This window comes from Brachyhypopomus gauderio, chromosome 13 (assembly GCF_052324685.1).
Source record: "Brachyhypopomus gauderio isolate BG-103 chromosome 13, BGAUD_0.2, whole genome shotgun sequence".
NCBI lineage: Eukaryota > Metazoa > Chordata > Actinopteri > Gymnotiformes > Hypopomidae > Brachyhypopomus > Brachyhypopomus gauderio.
The window spans coordinates 599,175-613,236 of record NC_135223.1 but is presented as its reverse complement, the minus strand read 5'-3'; the positions used below and the strand labels follow the sequence as shown (position 1 = coordinate 613,236).

The window sequence follows — 14,062 nt, the reverse complement described above, 5'->3', positions numbered from 1 at the left end:
CCTACTCACAGTCCAGCACACACTCACCCAACCCACCTACTCACAGTCCAGCACACACTCACCCAACCCACCTACTCACAGTCCAGCACACACTCTTCCCCTCTTTCCTCCCCTCTCTCCTCCCCTCTCTCTCCTCCCCTCTCATCATCTCTAAATACATTCAAGGTTCAATTAAAAACACACTTATTCACTCAACATTTCCACCCAACTTCTTCAATCCAGGTCTGTTCTATGGGGTTTCTTCATTTTATTGTTGTTGTTTGTTTTGTTCTTGTTTTTTGTTTCTACTACTTGTTTGTAAAGCGTCCTTGGGTATTCTGAAAGGCACTGTATACTGTAAGTCAAAATTACTATTATTATTATTATTATTATTATTATCCACCTACTCACAGTCCAACACCAATCTAACAAGATTGTGTATATTATTTAATGCTTAAATGAATAAAGCACTATTTTCTTGACAGTAATTTCAAGTGAAAACATTTTTCAACAGGCAAACAGATAAAAACAAACTCCCTTCAAAGAAAAATCACATGTCCTGTACATTAAATGAATAAAGCAATATTCTGTTATGGCGAGTGTAAATTGTCGGCGGGGAGTTTAATGGACGCAAATTAATTATCGCGATCGATCGATCGCCAGTGGTTGGCGCCAGAGTGAACTAGATGTAGATCAGAGATAAATGATGGCTCGTATTTGTTAACGTAATACAAGAGAACTGTTCAGTCAGACAGCTATTTGTTGTGAAACGAAGTAGTTACAATTTCAAGCATTTTAAAGTACTTTAGCCTCCAGCACTTTTCAAACCTGAACCAGGCTATTAATTATTAATGAAGCCGCTTGTGCGCGCGGCAGTGACTTCGCGAGCTACCGTTGCATTGTGGGGAATGTAGTGTTTGTGCGTGCAAAACACCAGCGGGCGGCTGTAGTTCTAATAGTAATTAAATATCATCCAGGGGGCCATAGATAATCAATTCGCGGGCCTTGACTTTGACATATGTGCCATAGCACCTCTTGTTTTATATCAGTTACCATAGCACCTCTTGTTTTATATCAGTTACCATAGCACCTCTTGTTTTATTAGCATGACGACACAAAGCGGCAACTCTATATAAACTCGCTGAGAGCGTCATTTCATTTGAGGGATACAGATAGAGGAGAGCAGTTAACGGTCTTGAATAGAGCTACAATATTTATTTACCACAGCACTTCCACTACGCAAATTGCTGCAGAGGTATGTATGTCTTTTGGACTTTTAGTGCTAATGATTTCTGACGTTCCTTTGACTTTAAATGTTTTTAAATGCGGTTTTTAAAGTAGCTATATCAGGGGTGCCCAATACGTCGAGCGCGATCTACCGGTCGATCACGAAGGAAGTGTGGGTCGATCACGAAGGAAGTGTGGGTAGATCGCATGACATTAAAAAATAGTGGATGTAGTCAGCAATCGACACACGCCGCCACACACCCCCTCCCCCTCTCGACGCTATGACGTGCTATGTTTTTTTGAGTCGATAGGATTTATAGATTTTAATGAATTTAAGTTAAATAAAATGTAACTCCCCCATTAAAATGAATGGCGGAATATTCAGAACTTCAAATTACAACTGCCAGTTAGAGTGTGTGCAGTCATGAAAAATGATGAAAAATCTCCTGCTGTAAAATCCTTAAACCTTCACCTAGAACAGAGGTCACCAACAGGCGGACCGCGGTCCGGATCCGGACCCGAACGCAGTCCTGTCCGGACCCAATCTCATTCCTGATTAACTGGATACGGACCCAAATGCCATCCCTTCCGGACCCAGAATAAATTGTTAAAAATATTTCTTAATTTTGACGGGAGAATTAATTTGAAACCGGAGCATTTATTTCAGCGCTATTGAAAAAAACGAGTGTTACGTTCGCCGCCACGTTCCTCGATTGGAGGATCGTGCTCTCTGTCTGAGATTTTTAATTATTATTATTTTTTTGCTGATGCTGGTCCAGCGTGGCGGGTGCCAGTGATTATGCCTCGGCGTGCCAAGGGTGGCACGCGTGCCAAAGGTTGCCGACCCCTGCCATAGACTAATCTAAAACTGGCATAGGCCTCTCAGTTGTAAATTGAGAATCGAATCGTGACCCTAAAATCGGAAATACAATTGAATCGAGGATTTACACACACACACACACACACACACACACACACACACACAGATATTAACACTAATGCTAGTGCCTGTTTGTTACAGAGATGGAGATACTGAGAGAGTTGAGAAAACTGAAGGCCAGAATGCAGGCAAAACTCAACATTAAAGACAAGACATGGGTTGAGATTGAGCTGAAAATGAGAGAAGTGCAGAGAAGGATGGCACGGGAAACGGATGAAGCTCAAAGAAAAATAGAGAAAAGATATGAAAAAAAACAACTGGCCTATGAAAGAGAAAGGTGGCATTATGAACTTAAGAACATCAAAGATGAGAGATGGGTTGAAATTGAAAGGAAAATGAGAGAAATGCAGAGAAGGATGGCAGAGGAAAAAGACAAAGCTCTAAAAAAAATGGAGAAAAGATGGGAGAACTTTCTGAAGAAACATGAAGATGATTTGCAACAAATATATTTGGAGATACTTCGAGAATATGAAAATGAAAAAGAAACAATAATTGATGAATTGAAGGAGAAAATAAAAGAGGGAATAAAGCAACCCATGGGGGGAGAGAGGCAGAGCGTGAGAGAACGTCTGAAAAAGATGTTCTCTTGGAGACTGACCTTATTTAAGAAGAGAGATCAGTAAAAAACTGCTGGAGATATCAGCTATGCCTCTTTATTGGATACATAATGTAAGTTAACGTGCACCACATAAAACCCAGAATCAGTGTGTTGGATGAAGAAAAAGAGTAAATGAGAAAAGAGAGAACAGATGAATTCCAACCAGTTTTCAACATGTTTTCTCTTCAAACAGGCTCTGCAATCTGGCACCATGATGAAGTGCTCACCGTGGCTCAGGTTCAGCAGAAGAGAAGACGGCTGATGAAACAGGAGCAGAAGAGACAGGTGTGGGAGGCTCGCTGGAGAAAGTGGGAGGAGAAAAGGTCAGAGCAGTGTTTCTCAACCTTTTTTCAGTTGTGGCACCCTTTATATGCATGCAAAATTTTAAGGCACTCCAGTTTACAATGCCCTAAAACACAGGCTTGCCAACTTTTGAAGATCGCTTGGAGTGAGATTTGAACCTGGAGGAGGTGGCGAGTGTAAATTGTTGACGGGGGGGGATCTGTCGATCGCGGGTGGTTGGCGCCAGAGCGAACTGGTAACTCATTGAATCATAGATGTGGACCAGAGGTAAATAAACTAGATTTTTTTTTTCGGTGTGAGATATCGGAAGTGTGGCGTGAGAGCGTGTGAAGATGGTCAAATGTGTGTGTCTCACGCTCAATGCCTGAGAGTTGGCAACCCTGAAAACATACTCTCTGCAACCATCTCCCGGCCAACATATTACAAAAAAAGTGATTATTATGACAGAGAGCACATAAATGTGACTTACAGTCAGTGGGAAACCTGTGTAATTACGTGCTGACCTTGGTAAGGGTCATATGCAGGTCATATGCACGCTTTGAGCGTGAGACTCACGCATTTTAGCGATTTCACACGCTCTCACGCCTCACATGGAATTTCTCACGATTGAATATTATTATTATTATTTATTTTTAAAATAATCTAATCGCCGCACACCGCAGCATATTCAGCCAATCCATCGGTTGTATATTATAACAGGTTGAACCAATCAGAATATAGATTGCGCTATTGCTTGGTAGACTTTAGCCAGCCTGCTCCCCAACCACACACACACACACACACACACACACAGCCGCTACACCAACCATCGCGACAGATTCCAATCCCCCCCGCCTGAAAAAAAGCTCACGCCCATCAAACTTGAGAGATCTGGTCATATGAAATAAATTTTAATGATTTTTAAAGTGTATAATAACTTCAATTTTTAAAACTATAGTTTTTTGTTTCACATCAGAATATTTTGACGGCACCCCTGATGAAGACAGACGGCACCCTGGTTGAGAAACGCTGGGTCAGAGAAGAAGGCATGTCACGGTACGGCGGCCCCCTACTGGTCGCCCCCGTCTACAGCAGCAGCTTGTCCTGTGGGTGTGGTGTTGTGTTCGTCCCTCAGGTGGGCGGAGCCCGCGATCCGTCTCACCTGAGGGTCGTTTGTTCGTCTATATATGTCTTGTCTTTGTACCAGTTGACCGCTGGTTATTATATCCTTAACTCGGATCAGTTCACGGGTTTTGGTTTGCGCACTTTACATATTAAACCATCATATTTCCCTGAGACTTGGTGTGATCGCTTCCATTTATTTTCGCTCGCCCTACCCGTCACAAGGCAGAAAAGAAAGCAAAGAAGACTGAACAAATGGGGAGAGCAGTGGGCTTCCAGACCTGCAAGAGAGGGTCAGGAGGTGGGAGGTATAAGGAGGCAAACTCCTGTACTACCTCCACTGCCTGACAGACTGAGCTACATCATCCAATTGCACTGCCGACCTTCAGTTGTAGACTTGCAGTAGTTTTAGACATGCTCCACCTAGCGGCTTGCACTGTAAAAAATCTTTGTTTGCTTATGTTCTGTGAATATAAAAATGTATGTGGGCAAAGCATGAAACATAAAAATAGTTACTCCAAAAACAAAAAACGAGTTGTGCCATCAGCTGCTGCATTTTTACCATTCAACTTAATATTTTGTGTTCAGTGAATGAGCATTATGGTTCTCAGTCAACATGTCAAGTCCAAAGTAAAAAACTGTGTTGGGCGAGCAATAGTGGTAGTGGTGAAACTAATGCGCATGCTCAAGAGAGACGATTTTCTTGGCGCCTTCTGCACCAAAACTAAAATGAAGACCCAGCGTTTCACCATTTATCTAGAGGACTTCAAACGTTCACTGAGTGAAGTTAATGTGGATCTTTACTAAGCTAACACAACTAACTTGGTGGTGTTTGTTGAGTTTGAATTTTGAACTAGGTCATATTTCAACATATTTTCCAAACGTATAGTTATCAAAGCTAGAGCTAATCCAACAAGTTGTTTTTCAGTGTTTTAACTTTGCTATGAGTTTAGTAATGTTAGTGTTAATACTGTTGTGGTTGGCAAAGACAAGCTACCGATTAACGGTGCGTTAACTGTCCGTTTGGAATTTAACTTTACCTCACGTCGGCAAACTGTTAGCATGCGGACTAACGTTAGCTACCTAGCTAGCTAGATCTGCGTAGTAATTAAGCATTTGCTGAAGCCCAATCGATTTCTAATTAAGTACTTTTTTAGATACTTTTTCCAACCACATACAGCTCCGTGGTCAGTTCTCCCGTTTCCCTGGATGTGTGTTGTATGCGTGTTAGTGTCCCCCCTCCCTTAGAACCAGTGTGTTTTTGCCGTTAGCGTATTGCTAATAAATTAGCATTGAGCTAACGTTTGTGTCATGGCTCATTCTTGTCCTCCTGACTCGACGACGTTTCAATTTTTATTACATTTATAAAGCAGCTCTCATATGCCTGTTTGGTAATATTTTATGTTTACTTTTTGACATGCAAATAAAATGCACAATTACTTAATTATATTCTTTATATTTTGAATTTACTTCATAAAGCATAAAATGTATAGTTCAGACAACTTGGATACTAATGATTACCTGAACTAAACAATTGTAGCTGGAACAACATAAAACATTTTGTTGGACTCACTAGGTGTATTTGGCTAATATTTAATGTTATATAATATAACATTTTGTTGGCTCAACTTATTTTCTTTAATCAGACTGAATTCTGTAGTTGTCAGCAGAACTTAAAATTTGCAATTTGCAGAGTTTAAATTAGACCAACTAAAAAAATTAGGTGCAACGGGTCACTAAGATTTTTTTAGTTGGTGAGACTTGAAATTTTTTACAGTGTGGAATGTAGCCACTGTTGCCAACTCCTCAGTAAGGAAAGTAGCTATTGGTTGTCCTAAAAGTCGCTAGAAGTCGCTAAATGACGTCATCCCCTAATTTGCATAATACATGTTTTTGAAGCTGTAAAAGAATAACGTTGGGAGAGATAAAAAAATGAGTAAAAACACCCTAAATATGTTAGAACTACAAATGAACAACATCTGTTGCCTTTGAAATAGGCAGTCACTTCTCAAAAGAACTACATGACTTTAATGATTTGTATAAATAATTTTTACGTAAATTACTTTTTTGCTGTGTTGTTAAATGTTAGTATATGAGTAGCAGTTAGCAGGAACTAGTTGGCATAGAAATCAACCTTACAATACAGGCAGTATGCCTGTATTATCTCCAATTGCTTCAGCCAGCCTTTAAATTCAGGATTTGATTCCCACTCTTTCCTGTATTTTTGAGAATAGAGTTTAGAGTGAGACATGATGAGCAAGTTGGCTAGATGTTAAACTTTCACAGAGATGCACTGTGGACGAGTCGAGTGACCGGCTATGTGGTGAATGAGGTGAAGAATGACTGAGATTGTGTGAGTTAAATTCAGTGATTTCTTTTCGTGTCTCACATATTTACATCCCCCCCCGGCGGCAGCTTTGGGCATGCGCAGTTCATGTGCAGTGTGGACGTGGAGCGGTGAGAGTCTGCTCTGAGTGTGAGACTGCACTGAGTGTTGTGGGGCTCACGGCAGCACCCGCCGGGGCTCACGGCCCAGAGGACAGCAACTAAAGAGCATGTTTGTTCAGAGTCGCCAAAAGTCTCCAATAACACCACAAAAAGTCAAAAAGTCGCTAGATTTGTCGCTAGTCGCTTTTTACTACAAAAAGTCGCTAGAGGGTCTGAAAAGTCGCTAAGTTGGCAACACTGAATGTAGCCAACCGCAGTTCTAGACCAGCAGTTCCAATAAAGAGCTTATTTGTTAAATATGCCCATTGATTCTCAATTGTTTTAGCCAAATCCATAACCTTTGACAAGTTTTAAACAATAATGTTCACCACATTTTGTATTTAAATAGAAGTAGTACACCTTATTTCCCCTATTTTTAGGTAGTAGTTTCGATTAATTTGGTCATTTACACACAGCTTGTCTCCTGAAGATATTTTATTTTTAATTAAACTACTGGATTCCTGGCACATTTTGTATTAAAAATCAGCAAAAATGGCTTAATGTCCGGATGCTTTCAGTGAGTAAGCTTACGTTTCCAGAATGTTAGGAGTGATTTCTTTTACTCGTATATCTTTATTAGCATGCAACTAGCAAATTACAGATATGATACTTGGGGTTTATCTCCACAGTAATTTGCACTGGAAGAGAACTTCATCCATTTTAACTGATCCCCCAAACCCTTCATTATTTCTTTAGTCATAGTGAATCTGTACTTTTGTACTATTAGTACACAGTTAATTAGGACTAACCAATCTGTACATGTTGACTATTTTATCTAGTATAACAATAGTATAGGTTTACCTTGTTTACATGCATCATTAGGTTTACATTAAACAGGCATTGCCACTGAAATGACACTGACATACTAGTAATATACAATGAGACCAATGACAAATCCAATACAGTGTTCAACCTGAAGCTGACATACATTTAATTTCTCACAACTTTTCCAAAAGCACTGGCAGAATAATTTATCATGTTCACTAGATTTATATTTGCATTTTAGAATGTTAATTGTCAATGCAATATAAGAATAATAAGCAAACAAAACGTTGTTAGACATTTCAACTTGTTTGAATGGCACATTAATAAACCATTCACATACCTACACTGTAAAAAATTTCAAGTCTCACCAACTAAAAAAATCTTAGTGACCCGTTGCACCTAATTTTTTTAGTTGGTCTAATTTAAGCTCTGCAAATTGCAAATTTTAAGTTCTGCTGACAACTACAGAATTCAGTCTAATTAAAGAAAATAAGTTGAGCCAACAAAATGTTATATATTAACCAAATACACCTAGTGAGTCCAACAAAATGTTTTATGTTGTTCCAGCTACAATTGTTTAGTTCATGTAATTATTCATTAGTATCCAAGTTGTCTGAACTATACATTTTATGCTTTATGAAGTAAATTCAAAATATAAAGAATATAATTAAGTAATTGTGCATTTTATTTGCAAGTCAAAAAGTAAACATAAAATATTACCAAACAGGCATATAAGAGCTGCTTTATAAATGTAATAAAAATTGAAACGTCGTCGAGTCAGGAGGACAAGAATGAGCCATGACACAAACGTTAGCTCAATGCTAATTTATTAGCAATACGCTAATGGCAAAAACACACTGGTTCTAAGGGAGGGGGGGACACTAACACACATACAACACACATCCAGGGAAACGGGAGAACTGACCGCGGAGCTGTATGTGGTTGGAAAAAGTATCTAAAAAAGTACTTAATTAGAAATCGATTGGGCTTCAGCAAATGCTTAATTACTACGCAGATCTAGCTAGCTAGGTAGCTAACGTTAGTCCGCATGCTAACAGTTTGCCGACGTGAGGTAAAGTTAAATTCCAAACGGACAGTTAACGCGTACCGTTAATCGGTAGCTTGTCCTTGCCAACCACAACAGTATTAACACTAACATTACTAAACTCATAGCAAAGTTAAAACACTGAAAAACAACTTGTTGGCTTAGCTCTAGTTTTGATAACTATACGTTTGGAAAATATGTTGAAATACGACCTAGTTCAAAATTCAAACTCAACAAACACCACCAAGTTAGTTGTGTTAGCTTAGTAAAGATCCACATTAACTTCACTCAGTGAACGTTTGAAGTCCTCTAGATAAATGGTGAAACGCTGGGTCTTCATTTTAGTTTTGGTGCAGAAGGCGCCAAGAAAATCGTCTCTCTTGAGCATGCGCATTAGTTTTACCACTACCACTATTGCTCGCCCAACACAGTTTTTTACTTTGGACTTGACATGTTGACTGAGAACCATAATGCTCATTCACTGAACACAAAATATTAAGTTGAATGGTAAAAATGCAGCAGCTGATGGCACAACTCGTTTTTTGTTTTTGGAGTAACTATTTTTATGTTTCATGCTTTGCCCACATACATTTTTATATTCACAGAAAACAAAGGTTTTTTACAGTGTATGTACACTATAATTACCTTCAATTTAATGAAAAAAGTAGTGGCTATGAATAAGTAGTACAAAAAGCACGTGATTATATTTGTGTTTATTTTTGCATTTTACACATTTCCATGACATCCTGAAATTCAAAAATGAACAGAAATGGCTCAGGCATGAAAATCTGTCACCTTTCGGCGAAATTCGCCGTTTTGAAGTTGAAAAGGGTGACCTACGTGAATCGTGTAGATCCGATGAGTTTTTTGTTGGGGGGGGGGGGGGGGGGGGGGGGTCGGGGAATTATATGTATATATTTTAATTATCATATTGACTTAATAAGCAAACAGAGCACTTCCGAAATCGGCAATTTCAATGACACAGTGGCCAGCAGTTTCTGGCCAGAACCTTCATAGAGGCCAAATAGCGTTTCAATCTTACGAACGTTCTTCATTCATGTTATTCATTTACTGCTAAGCGGGACGAGAAGCTGGACCTAGTGCTATCTACACCGGGGACAAGGCAGAATAGCGTACATTTACCAGATCATACATTTACCACTACATTTACCAGATCGTACATTTACCACTACATTTACCAGATCATACATTTACCACTACATTTACCAGATCGTACATTTACCACTACATTTACCAGATCGTACATTTCCCAGTGGATTTAATTGGGTTATTAATGGTTTAAATCGTTTTCATATTTTGCGGTAAATCAAAGTTACTGCCGTTCGCAGTGTTGAACACGGTCAGAGCCACAAGCTCTTGTGATAAATAGGTAGATAGATGGGCTTATTAAGTTCGCGTCAACCCCGTGTAGTTAGCGGTGACATAAAATGATAAACAAGATTTTTTTTCTAGTGTGTCTGTAGTTGTAACTGCTGAATCCAGGGACGTGTGAGGATCACATTCACGCCAGGGCTGAAAAGGTTGAAGATGAAGTTGTAAACTCTTGTCGTTTGAGTCTACCCTGTGCTTTAGCCCATGTTAGAAAATAAAAACACATGAACCCTGGTATTGTTACACTCATTTTCGCCGCTGATGTATTTATTGGTTCATTAAGACGTAAAGGTTTTGATTGAGCCATCTGGAATGGCGAAAGCGGCTTCTCGCATTTACGATCTGGCTCCATACATTGAATCCATTGACAAGACAGTCAAAAAAAATTTTTTTTAATGGATTTTACTATTAAAAGGTAAAATTGTAAGGTGACATCATGTAAAAAAAAATAACGTGTGGCCACGACTTATTAACGCGTGGGAACGAGATACTAATGTCGCCTTTCACACGCGGCAACAAAGTTTATTTTTTTACAGCAAAGCAAGCAGATCCCAGGGATTTTCGCGAACTGACTGCCCAAGGAAGGTAAACCTGGCTTTATATAAAGTAATACTTAATTATCTTGTTCGCACGCGTTAGTAAGTCGTTCGCACGCATTAGTAAGTCGTGGCCACGCGTTATTATATTTTTTACATGACGTCACCTTACGGGCTCCGTAATATTTGGCATCACCTGTCGCTGTATCCCCGTACGCCAGCAGACACCCAACCCCCCCCCCCCCCCCCATCGCCGTATCCCCATGACGTCACATGTCAACGCCCCCCCCCCCCACGTCAACGCCCTGTCGCCGTATCCACGTGACGTCACATGCCCCGCCCCCCGGTCTTCTCACCTTTTTAACCCCTAACCCATTTTCATGCCTGCATAAAGGTAGCCAGAACTAACGAACCAAGACACACTAACGCTAGCCAGATTCATCCTTCATGACTGACATTATGATGACACAAAAATTAGCTTCAGAGATGATCATATATCTATCATATATTATTGTTGCTTATAAACATCTTTCTTCCATCTGCTCCTGCGACATACCAAAACAGTATCTAAATATTACGTAACATTCCGAACCGCTAGGCTGCGCATGTCTAAAACTACGGCACGTCTAGAACTGCAGGTCTAGAACTGCAGGTCTAGAACTGTGGTTGGCTCTCCGGCTGTGCAATTGGATGCCTCTCGTTAAAATCCCCTCCCACTATCAATGGCATATTCCCCACTAAGTGCACTGAGAAGCCTCTCGCTGCAGCCTGTAGGAAAGCGGAGTTGGACATCCAACCCCGCCCACATCCAACCCTGCCCTCTTCTCAAGCTAGAAGCCACGTCCATGTTACGTCTGAAACGCCTGTTTTTGCTCCCAGGAAACTGAACTTGTAGACCGCCAAAGCAACTACGTCACCTGTAATAGCGGCAGGTATAAATATACAAATGGATTATGAAGCAGGAATGCACCAAGTCATGTCTGAATCAAAAATTATTAATCTGTTTTATTGGGTTAAGATCCTACCGAATAGAGTGTCACGTGACGCGCTGGGGAAAATGGCAGCTTAGTTGTTTAACTGCTCGTAGCGGCGCTAGTTTAACCTCTTTTTTCATTTTCAGTGGTCAAACGCTTATTTCCTTGCTATTAGACAGTGGTGTTATCGAGCCTGAAAAAATAAAAAAATTAAAAAAAATAAAAATGTCAGCCAGACAGAAAAATACGGCACAGTCTGTCTTAAAAATGGGCCTGCGGTCTGGCGACACTACTCAAAATGACGAGGTCATGTTTGAATCAAAAATTATTAATCTGTTTTATTGGGTTAAAATCCTACCCAATATCAAGTAGCTAGTTAACTGTCTATCCTTGAAGTTAACGAGCGATTAGCTAGCTAGCTAGCTAGCTAAGCTATGTAGCCTGTTAACTGCCAAACCACGAAGTTAACTAACTATCTAGGTACCTAGATAGCCGGTTAACTGTCTAACCATAGCTTACCTACTCTACAACCCCTGGCACAAATTATGGAATAATCAGCCTCGGAGGATGTCCATTCAGTTGTTTAATTTTGTAGAAAAAAGCAGATCACAGACATGACACAAAGCTAAAGTAATTTCAAATGGCAACTTTCTGGCTTTAACAAACACTATACGAAGTCAAGAAAAAAAAATGTGGCAGTCAGTAACAGTTACTTTTTTAGACCAAGCAGAGGGAAAAAAATAGGGAATCACTCAATTCTGAGGAAAAAATATGGAATCATGAAAAAACAAAAACCCCAAAACATGACTAGTGTTTTGTTGCACGACCTCTGGCTTTTATAACAGCTTGCAGACTTTGAGGCATGGGCTTAATGAGTGACAAACAGTATTCTTCATCAATCTGGCTCCAACTCTGTTGCCAGATCAGCTTTGCAGGTTGGAGCCTTGTCATGGACCATTTTTTTCAACTTCCACCAAAGATTTTCAATTAGATTGAGATCCAGCCTATTTGCAGGCCATGACATTGACCTTATGTGTCTTTTTTTCAAGGAATGTTTTCACAGTTTTTGATCTGTGGCGAGATGCATTATCATCTTGAAAAATGATTTCATCATTCCCAAAAAGTGTCCAAAATATCAACAAAAACCTGTGCATTTATTGAAGATGTAATGACCGCCATCTCCTCAGTGGCTTTCCCTGACATGCAGCCCCGTATCATCAATAAAAGGATCAAAGGAAATTTGACATTGTCAGACAAAAATCATTCCAGGCCCGGGCACATTTTCAGTGGCTTGACAGTAAGTATAAGAAGCATACTTATTACTTACTAATACCCCCTACCACTGTGTCCTAAAGAATTGCACTAAATTGTTCACTTACCAGCCATAAGCTATTATATTTCACTATTGTTCATACATGTTGTTACACTGGTACTGTTATTCCCTCTTAATCCCCCATCTCATTTTACCACTTCACTACCCTTGCACTATTGTCCCGTTTCGTGTCTCCTGTCACACATATGTTTACTCTGTGCAGTTATTATTGCACAGTTATGGTCTCACTCTCTTATTATTATAACTTTATTTTTACTTCAGTGTACTTTCGTGTTTTTTGTGCTGAAACTTGGGAAGGAGAGTATGTAATTTCGATTATCTGTATGTCCTGTACATATGCAGAATTGACAATAAAAACTACTTGAACTTGAAACATTATGATATTTCAGTACAGTTAGGATGTTTTTGTACCCTAAAAGAAGGGAGTGTTCTCACTGGTTGTAGTAATTATATTCCTTACATTTGAAACATACAGGTGTAGTGCCTTGGACAAATCACAGTGCTGCATTCAAAGAAGAGTTTCGCAGAATGTACCAATTGGAGTATTGCCGGAACTGCCAAGAAACATAAAGACTGCATACCAGGTATGTTTCTTGTATATACATTTTGAGAATTGTTCTTGAGATCAGTAATGGCAAACAAAATATCAGCAGAAATGTGTTTGAGATTGAATTTGCTGCTTACAGGCTACGTTGGGCGTGGGAGACGCGGAGAACTTGTGGTCTTTTACAGTGAAAACACGCATCCTGGATTCTGTAGCCAATTCTACAGCCATGTTTACGAGGATTTGAGTCTGTGAATTAGTGTATGGTTGGATGAGGTGTGAGTGCATGGATGTGTTATAACGACTTGTAAATAAATAACTACTAAAAAACTACTGTACCCGTTTCCTTGCTTGACCACATTAAAAAAAGTTCAGTGTTCTAAATGGCAAAAAATAAATGTTCTATTTTATTTTAAGCAACCATATTTTGTATGGATTTGTGAATGGGGTTCTAGGTAGGAGTTCAGTCCCTTGTGGTGCTGCATTGTCTGAGCAGGTGGCTGGCAGCACAGATTACCCTCAGCTGTACAAAATGTGGACTGTCTGTAAGGTGATTCTACTGGTGAAGGACATTCAGGTTATTTTAATTAGTTTAACAGATGCCAAGAAAAGCACTCACGTTATTGAACAAAATGTATGTTTTTCTTTATTATCCCACATGAATAATTTAAGTCTTAGTACAATATTTTTAGATGTTTCTTGAATAGTTTAATTGTCAATTCTGAATATGTATAGGACATACAAAGGATTGAAATTACATTACTCTCTTACCCAAAGTTACAGCAATAAAATAAATATTAATGTAGCAGCAGTGGTTGTAAAGTTCCTTTACAACTTT

General features: G+C 39.5%; 2 long non-coding RNA genes across 2 annotated transcripts; both read left to right on the top strand.

Moving 5' to 3' along the window:
- Window positions 1-1,102: 1,102 nt before the first annotated feature.
- On the top strand, window positions 1,103-4,322 carry LOC143474188 (uncharacterized). Its single transcript, XR_013120693.1, has 4 exons — window positions 1,103-1,234; window positions 2,228-2,815; window positions 2,938-3,067; window positions 4,003-4,322. It is a non-coding gene; the product is annotated as an uncharacterized LOC143474188 (long non-coding RNA).
- Window positions 4,323-11,821: 7,499 nt separating this feature from the next.
- On the top strand, window positions 11,822-13,500 carry LOC143474189 (uncharacterized). Its single transcript, XR_013120694.1, has 3 exons — window positions 11,822-12,644; window positions 13,156-13,264; window positions 13,367-13,500. It is a non-coding gene; the product is annotated as an uncharacterized LOC143474189 (long non-coding RNA).
- The last annotated feature ends 562 nt before the right edge of the window (window positions 13,501-14,062 follow it).